This window comes from Oncorhynchus masou, unplaced genomic scaffold (genome assembly GCF_036934945.1).
Source record: "Oncorhynchus masou masou isolate Uvic2021 unplaced genomic scaffold, UVic_Omas_1.1 unplaced_scaffold_2188, whole genome shotgun sequence".
Lineage (NCBI taxonomy): Eukaryota > Metazoa > Chordata > Actinopteri > Salmoniformes > Salmonidae > Oncorhynchus > Oncorhynchus masou.
The window spans coordinates 32,635-43,515 of NW_027008664.1; positions in this window are offsets into that span (position 1 = coordinate 32,635).

Sequence of the window (10,881 nt, forward strand, 5' to 3'; positions counted from 1 at the left end):
TATATCAAGAAGACTTTATAACTGCCCTGATAGGCTCTTTATTGACAACTCTAACAGGACAATTATATCAAGAAGACTTTATAACTGTCCTGATAGGCTCTTTATTGACAACTCTAACAGGACAATTATATCAAGAAGACTTTATAACTGCCCTGATAGGCTCTTTACCTACAACTCTAATAGGACAATTATATCAGGAAGACTTTATAACTGCCCTGATAGGCTCTTTACTGACAACTCTAATAGGACAATTATATCAGGAATACTTTATAACTGCCCTGATAGGCTCTTTACTGACAACTCTAATAGGACAATTATATCAAGAAGACTTTATAACTGCCCTGATAGGCTCTTTATTGACAACTCTAATAGGACAATTATATCAAGAAGACTTTATAACTGCCCTGATAGGCTCTTTATTGACAACTCTAATAGGACAATTATATCAAGAAGACTTTATAACTGCCCTGATAGGCTCTTTATTGACAACTCTAATAGGACAATTATATCAAGAAGACTTTATAACTGCCCTGATAGGCTCTTTATTGACAACTCTAATAGGACAATTATATCAAGAAGACTTTATAACTGCCCTGATAGGCTCTTTACCTACAACTCTAATAGGACAATTATATCAGGAAGACTTTATAACTGACCTGATAGGCTCTTTATTGACAACTCTAATAGGACAATTATATCAAGAAGACTTTATAACTGCCCTGATAGGCTCTTTATTGACAACTCTAATAGGACAATTATATCTAGAAGACTTTATAACTGCCCTGATAGGCTCTTTATTGACAACTCTAATAGGACAATTATATCAAGAAGACTTTATAACTGCCCTGATAGGCTCTTTATTGACAACTCTAATAGGACAATTGTCTCAGGAAGACTTTATAACTGTCCTGATAGGCTCTTTATTGACAACTCTAATAGGACAATTATATCAAGAAGACTTTATAACTGCCCTGATAGGCTCTTTATTGACAACTCTAATAGGACAATTATATCAAGAAGACTTTATAACTGCCCTGATAGGCTCTTTATTGACAACTCTAATAGGACAATTATATCAAGAAGACTTTATAACTGCCCTGATAGGCTCTTTATTGACAACTCTAATAGGACAATTATATCAAGAAGACTTTATAACTGCCCTGATAGGCTCTTTAACTACAACTCTAACAGGACAATTATATCAAGACATTATAACTGTCCTGATAGGCTCTTTATTGACAACTCTAATAGGACAATTATATCAAGAAGACTTTATAACTGCCCTGATTGGCTCTTTAACTACAACTCTAACAGGACAATTATATCAAGACATTATAACTGTCCTGATAGGCTCTTTATTGACAACTCTAATAGGACAATTATATCAAGAAGACTTTATAACTGCCCTGATAGGCTCTTTATTGACAACTCTAATAGGACAATTATATCAAGAAGACTTTATAACTGCCCTGATAGGCTCTTTACCTACAACTCTAATAGGACAATTATATCAAGAAGACTTTATAACTGACCTGATAGGCTCTTTATTGACAACTCTAATAGGACAATTATATCAAGAAGACTTTATAACTGCCCTGATAGGCTCTTTATTGACAACTCTAATAGGACAATTATATCAAGAAGACTTTATAACTGCCCTGATAGACTCTTTACCTACAACTCTAATAGGACAATTATATCAAGAAGACTTTATAACTGCCCTGATAGGCTCTTTATTGACAACTCTAATAGGACAATTATATCAAGAAGGCTTTATAACTGCCCTGATAGGCTCTTTAACTACAACTCTAAGAGCACAATTATATCAAGAAGACTTTATAACTGCCCTGATAGGCTCTTTATTGACAACTCTAATAGGACAATTATATCAAGAAGACTTTATAACTGCCCTGATAGGCTCTTTACTGACAACTCTAATAGGACAATTATATCAAGAAGACTTTATAACTGCCCTGATAGGCTCTTTACTGACAACTCTAATAGGACAATTATATCAAGAAGACTTTATAACTGCCCTGATAGGCTCTTTATTGACAACTCTAATAGGACAATTATATCAAGAAGACTTTATAACTGCCCTGATAGGCTCTTTACCTACAACTCTAATAGGACAATTATATCAGGAAGACTTTATAACTGACCTGATAGGCTCTTTATTGACAACTCTAATATGACAATTATATCAAGAAGACTTTATAACTGCCCTGATAGGCTCTTTATTGACAACTCTAATAGGACAATTATATCAGGAAGACTTTATAACTGCCCTGATAGGCTCTTTACCTACAACTCTAATAGGACAATTATATCAAGAAGACTTTATAACTGCCCTGATAGGCTCTTTATTGACAACTCTAATAGGACAATTATATCAAGAAGACTTTATAACTGCCCTGATAGGCTCTTTATTGACAACTCTAATAGGACAATTATATCAAGAAGACTTTATAACTGCCCTGATAGGCTCTTTAACTACAACTCTAACAGGACAATTATATCAAGACATTATAACTGTCCTGATAGGCTCTTTATTGACAACTCTAATAGGACAATTATATCAAGAAGACTTTATAACTGCCCTGATTGGCTCTTTAACTACAACTCTAACAGGACAATTATATCAAGACATTATAACTGTCCTGATAGGCTCTTTATTGACAACTCTAATAGGACAATTATATCAAGAAGACTTTATAACTGCCCTGATAGGCTCTTTATTGACAACTCTAATAGGACAATTATATCAAGAAGACTTTATAACTGCCCTGATAGGCTCTTTATTGACAACTCTAATAGGACAATTATATCAAGAAGACTTTATAACTGCCCTGATAGGCTCTTTACCTACAACTCTAATAGGACAATTATATCAAGAAGACTTTATAACTGACCTGATAGGCTCTTTATTGACAACTCTAATAGGACAATTATATCAAGAAGACTTTATAACTGCCCTGATAGGCTCTTTATTGACAACTCTAACAGGACAATTATATCAAGAAGACTTTATAACTGTCCTGATAGGCTCTTTATTGACAACTCTAACAGGACAATTATATCAAGAAGACTTTATAACTGCCCTGATAGGCTCTTTACCTACAACTCTAATAGGACAATTATATCAGGAAGACTTTATAACTGCCCTGATAGGCTCTTTACTGACAACTCTAATAGGACAATTATATCAGGAATACTTTATAACTGCCCTGATAGGCTCTTTACTGACAACTCTAATAGGACAATTATATCAAGAAGACTTTATAACTGCCCTGATAGGCTCTTTATTGACAACTCTAATAGGACAATTATATCAAGAAGACTTTATAACTGCCCTGATAGGCTCTTTATTGACAACTCTAATAGGACAATTATATCAAGAAGACTTTATAACTGCCCTGATAGGCTCTTTATTGACAACTCTAATAGGACAATTATATCAAGAAGACTTTATAACTGCCCTGATAGGCTCTTTATTGACAACTCTAATAGGACAATTATATCAAGAAGACTTTATAACTGCCCTGATAGGCTCTTAACCTACAACTCTAATAGGACAATTATATCAGGAAGACTTTATAACTGACCTGATAGGCTCTTTATTGACAACTCTAATAGGACAATTATATCAAGAAGACTTTATAACTGCCCTGATAGGCTCTTTATTGACAACTCTAATAGGACAATTATATCTAGAAGACTTTATAACTGCCCTGATAGGCTCTTTATTGACAACTCTAACAGGACAATTATATCAGGAAGACTTTATAACTGCCCTGATAGGCTCTTTATTGACAACTCTAATAGGACAATTATATCAAGAAGACTTTATAACTGCCCTGATAGGCTCTTTACCTACAACTCTAATAGGACAATTATATCAAGAAGACTTTATAACTGCCCTGATAGGCTCTTTACCTACAACTCTAATAGGACAATTATATCAAGAAGACTTTATAACTGACCTGATAGGCTCTTTATTGACAACTCTAATAGGACAATTATATCAAGAAGACTTTATAACTGCCCTGATAGGCTCTTTATTGACAACTCTAATAGGACAATTATATCAAGAAGACTTTATAACTGCCCTGATAGGCTCTTTACCTACAACTCTAATAGGACAATTATATCAAGAAGACTTTATAACTGCCCTGATAGGCTCATTATTGACAACTCTAATAGGACAATTATATCAAGAAGACTTTATAACTGCCCTGATAGGCTCTTTATTGACAACTCTAATAGGACAATTATATCAAGAAGACTTTATAACTGCCCTGATAGGCTCTTTACCTACAACTCTAATAGGACAATTATATCAAGAAGACTTTATAACTGCCCTGATAGGCTCTTTATTGACAACTCTAATAGGACAATTATATCAAGAAGACTTTATAACTGCCCTGATAGGCTCTTTACTGACAACTCTAATAGGACAATTATATCAGGAAGACTTTATAACTGCCCTGATAGGCTCTTTACCTACAACTCTAATAGGACAATTATATCAAGAAGACTTTATAACTGCCCTGATAGGCTCTTTATTGACAACTCTAATAGGACAATTGTCTCAGGAAGACTTTATAACTGTCCTGATAGGCTCTTTATTGACAACTCTAATAGGACAATTATATCAAGAAGACTTTATAACTGCCCTGATAGGCTCTTTATTGACAACTCTAATAGGACAATTATATCAAGAAGACTTTATAACTGCCCTGATAGGCTCTTTATTGACAACTCTAATAGGACAATTATATCAAGAAGACTTTATAACTGCCCTGATAGGCTCTTTATTGACAACTCTAATAGGACAATTGTCTCAGGAAGACTTTATAACTGCCCTGATAGGCTCTTTATTGACAACTCTAACAGGACAATTATATCAAGAAGACTTTATAACTGCCCTGATAGGCTCTTTATTGACAACTCTAATAGGACAATTATATCAAGAAGACTTTATAACTGCCCTGATAGGCTCTTTATTGACAACTCTAATAGGACAATTATATCAAGAAGACTTTATAACTGCCCTGATAGGCTCTTTATTGACAACTCTAATAGGACAATTATATCAAGAAGACTTTATAACTGCCCTGATAGGCTCTTTACCTACAACTCTAATAGGACAATTATATCAAGAAGACTTTATAACTGCCCTGATAGGCTCATTATTGACAACTCTAATAGGACAATTATATCAAGAAGACTTTATAACTGCCCTGATAGGCTCTTTATTGACAACTCTAATAGGACAATTATATCAAGAAGACTTTATAACTGCCCTGATAGGCTCTTTACCTACAACTCTAATAGGACAATTATATCAAGAAGACTTTATAACTGCCCTGATAGGCTCTTTATTGACAACTCTAATAGGACAATTATATCAAGAAGACTTTATAACTGCCCTGATAGGCTCTTTACTGACAACTCTAATAGGACAATTATATCAGGAAGACTTTATAACTGCCCTGATAGGCTCTTTACCTACAACTCTAATAGGACAATTATATCAAGAAGACTTTATAACTGCCCTGATAGGCTCTTTATTGACAACTCTAATAGGACAATTGTCTCAGGAAGACTTTATAACTGTCCTGATAGGCTCTTTATTGACAACTCTAATAGGACAATTATATCAAGAAGACTTTATAACTGCCCTGATAGGCTCTTTATTGACAACTCTAATAGGACAATTATATCAAGAAGACTTTATAACTGCCCTGATAGGCTCTTTATTGACAACTCTAATAGGACAATTATATCAAGAAGACTTTATAACTGCCCTGATAGGCTCTTTATTGACAACTCTAATAGGACAATTGTCTCAGGAAGACTTTATAACTGTCCTGATAGGCTCTTTATTGACAACTCTAATAGGACAATTATATCAAGAAGACTTTATAACTGCCCTGATAGGCTCTTTATTGACAACTCTAATAGGACAATTATATCAAGAAGACTTTATAACTGCCCTGATAGGCTCTTTATTGACAACTCTAATAGGACAATTATATCAAGAAGACTTTATAACTGCCCTGATAGGCCCTTTATTGACAACTCTAATAGGACAATTGTCTCAGGAAGACTTTATAACTGTCCTGATAGGCTCTTTATTGACAACTCTAATAGGACAATTATATCAAGAAGACTTTATAACTGCCCTGATAGGCTCTTTATTGACAACTCTAATAGGACAATTATATCAAGAAGACTTTATAACTGCCCTGATAGGCTCTTTATTGACAACTCTAATAGGACAATTATATCAAGAAGACTTTATAACTGCCCTGATAGGCTCTTTATTGACAACTCTAATAGGACAATTATATCAAGAAGACTTTATAACTGCCCTGATAGGCTCTTTACCTACAACTCTAATAGGACAATTATATCAAGAAGACTTTATAACTGCCCTGATAGGCTCATTATTGACAACTCTAATAGGACAATTATATCAAGAAGACTTTATAACTGCCCTGATAGGCTCTTTATTGACAACTCTAATAGGACAATTATATCAAGAAGACTTTATAACTGCCCTGATAGGCTCTTTACTGACAACTCTAATAGGACAATTATATCAGGAAGACTTTATAACTGTCCTGATAGGCTCTTTATTGACAACTCTAATAGGACAATTATATCAAGAAGACTTTATAACTGCCCTGATAGGCTCTTTATTGACAACTCTAATAGGACAATTATATCAAGAAGACTTTATAACTGCCCTGATAGGCTCTTTATTGACAACTCTAATAGGACAATTATATCAAGAAGACTTTATAACTGCCCTGATAGGCTCTTTACCTACAACTCTAATAGGACAATTATATCAGGAAGACTTTATAACTGACCTGATAGGCTCTTTATTGACAACTCTAATAGGACAATTATATCAAGAAGACTTTATAACTGCCCTGATAGGCTCTTTATTGACAACTCTAATAGGACAATTATATCAAGAAGACTTTATAACTGCCCTGATAGGCTCTTTACCTACAACTCTAATAGGACAATTATATCAGGAAGACTTTATAACTGTCCTGATAGGCTCTTTACCTACAACTCTAACAGGACAATTATATCAAGAAGACTTTATAACTGCCCTGATAGGCTCTTTACTGACAACTCTAATAGGACAATTATATCAAGAAGACTTTATAACTGCCCTGATAGGCTCTTTGACAACTCTAATAGGACAATTATATCAAGAAGACTTTATAACTGCCCTGATAGGCTCTTTACTGACAACTCTAATAGGACAATTATATCAAGAAGACTTTATAACTGCCCTGATAGTGTCATGTCTTGTTATGTCTGTTCCTGTCCTTTCTCTTCACTCTGTCTCTCTCTGCTGGTCTTTTTAGGTTACCTTCTCTGTCTCTCATTCTTCAGCTGTTCTACATCTCCCCTAACTAGCTCATTCACTCTTTCCCACCTGTTCTCTCTTCCCCCTCTGATTAGGTCTCTATTTCTCTCTCTGTTCCTGCTACTTTCAGTGTCTGATTCTTGTTTGTGTTTTTGATGCCAGAAGCAAGCTGTCGTCCCGTTTGCTTCCACCTTGTCCTATCCTGTCGGAGTCTGCCTGGCAGGTGCATCCTGCATTATACTAACGTTCTTTTTGTTCCATTGACTACGTTGGAAGAGGATTTATGCCATTCCTGTTTTTCATTAAAGAACTCTGTTTTCTGTTAAAACCGCTTTTGGGTCTTCACTCAAGTACATAACAGATAGGCTCTTTACTGACAACTCTAATAGGACAATTATATCAAGAAGACTTTATAACTGCCCTGATAGGCTCTTTATTGACAACTCTAATAGGACAATTATATCAAGAAGACTTTATAACTGCCCTGATAGGCTCTTTACTGACAACTCTAATAGGACAATTATATCAGGAAGACTTTATAACTGTCCTGATAGGCTCTTTATTGACAACTCTAATAGGACAATTATATCAAGAAGACTTTATAACTGCCCTGATAGGCTCTTTACCTACAACTCTAATAGGACAATTATATCAGGAAGACTTTATAACTGCCCTGATAGGCTCTTTACCTACAACTCTAATAGGACAATTATATCAAGAAGACTTTATAACTGCCCTGATAGGCTCTTTACTGACAACTCTAATAGGACAATTATATCAAGAAGACTTTATAACTGCCCTGATAGGCTCTTTATTGACAACTCTAACAGGACAATTATATCAGGAAGACTTTATAACTGCCCTGATAGGCTCTTTACCTACAACTCTAATAGGACAATTATATCAAGAAGACTTTATAACTGCCCTGATAGGCTCTTTACTGACAACTCTAATAGGACAATTATATCAAGAAGACTTTATAACTGCCCTGATAGACTCTTTACCTACAACTCTAATAGGACAATTATATCAGGAAGACTTTATAACTGACCTGATAGGCTCTTTATTGACAACTCTAATAGGACAATTATATCAAGAAGACTTTATAACTGCCCTGATAGGCTCTTTATTGACAACTCTAATAGGACAATTATATCAAGAAGACTTTATAACTGCCCTGATAGGCTCTTTACCTACAACTCTAATAGGACAATTATATCAAGAAGACTTTATAACTGCCCTGATAGGCTCTTTATTGACAACTCTAATAGGACAATTATATCAGGAAGACTTTATAACTGCCCTGATAGGCTCATTATTGACAACTCTAATAGGACAATTATATCAAGAAGACTTTATAACTGTCCTGATAGGCTCTTTACTGACAACTCTAATAGGACAATTATATCAGGAAGACTTTATAACTGCCCTGATAGGCTCTTTAACTACAACTCTAATAGGACAATTATATCAGGAAGACTTTATAACTGTCCTGATAGGCTCTTTATTGACAACTCTAATAGGACAATTATATCAAGAAGACTTTATAACTGCCCTGATAGGCTCTTTACTGACAACTCTAATAGGACAATTATATCAGGAAGACTTTATAACTGCCCTGATAGGCTCATTATTGACAACTCTAATAGGACAATTATATCAAGAAGACTTTATAACTGTCCTGATAGGCTCTTTACTGACAACTCTAATAGGACAATTATATCAGGAAGACTTTATAACTGCCCTGATAGGCTCTTTAACTACAACTCTAATAGGACAATTATATCAGGAAGACTTTATAACTGTCCTGATAGGCTCTTTATTGACAACTCTAATAGGACAATTATATCAAGAAGACTTTATAACTGCCCTGATAGGCTCTTTATTGACAACTCTAATAGGACAATTGTCTCAGGAAGACTTTATAACTGTCCTGATAGGCTCTTTATTGACAACTCTAATAGGACAATTATATCAAGAAGACTTTATAACTGCCCTGATAGGCTCTTTATTGACAACTCTAATAGGACAATTATATCAAGAAGACTTTAGAACTGCCCTGATAGGCTCATTATTGACAACTCTAACAGGACAATTATATCAAGAAGACTTTATAACTGCCCTGATAGGCTCTTTATTGACAACTCTAATAGGACAATTATATCAAGAAGACTTTATAACTGCCCTGATAGGCTCTTTATTGACAACTCTAATAGGACAATTGTCTCAGGAAGACTTTATAACTGTCCTGATAGGCTCTTTATTGACAACTCTAATAGGACAATTATATCAAGAAGACTTTATAACTGCCCTGATAGGCTCTTTATTGACAACTCTAATAGGACAATTATATCAAGAAGACTTTATAACTGCCCTGATAGGCTCTTTACCTACAACTCTAATAGGACAATTATATCAGGAAGACTTTATAACTGCCCTGATAGGCTCTTTACTGACAACTCTAATAGGACAATTATATCAAGAAGACTTTATAACTGCCCTGATAGGCTCTTTATTGGCAACTCTAATAGGACAATTATATCAAGAACACTTTATAACTGCCCTGATAGGCTCTTTATTGGCAACTCTAATAGGACAATTATATCAAGAAGACTTTATAACTGCCCTGATAGGCTCTTTATTGACAACTCTAACAGGACAATTATATCAAGAAGACTTTATAACTGCCCTGATAGGCTCTTTACCTACAACTCTAACAGGACAATTATATCAAGAACACTTTATAACTGCCCTGATAGGCTCTTTATTGACAACTCTAACAGGACAATTTGGGTCGACATGGAAGAAGAACTTAATGCCCCATTTGGAGCATCATATTATCTGAGTCAACACTTAAATGTGGGACGGCAGAATCCCATAATGTCCCAAACTAAGAAATATGGAGTCAGACAAATAAGAGACAGACATCTTCACCTTTCCTGACAAGCTCTGCTTCGTTATGGAACAACCATGAACACTAATTAGGAGGAAAGGTGGTTGTCTGGAGAGAGTGGGATAGGTTTTGTTTTAGCCTCAACACTAATACATTTCACTTCTGCTTTTTGTGTCAATATAAATTATAAAACAAGGTCATTTCAATACAGCTACATTTCCCCCAGGAAATCCCCCACATTTCCCCCACATGAATATAAAGAGACATGAGACAAAACAATCATAATGAATCAGATTACATGGCCCCCAGGCTACATGAATATAAAGAGACATGAGACAAAACAATCACAATGAATCAGATTACATGGCCCCCAGGCTACATGAATATAAAGAGACATGAGACAAAACAATCATAATGAATCAGATTACATGGCCCCCAGGCTACATGAATATAAAGAGACATGAGACAAAACAATCATAATGAATCAGATTACATGGCCCCCAGGCTACATGAATATAAAGAGACATGAGACAAAACAATCACAATGAATCAGATTACATGGCCCCCAGGCTACATGAATATAAAGAGACAT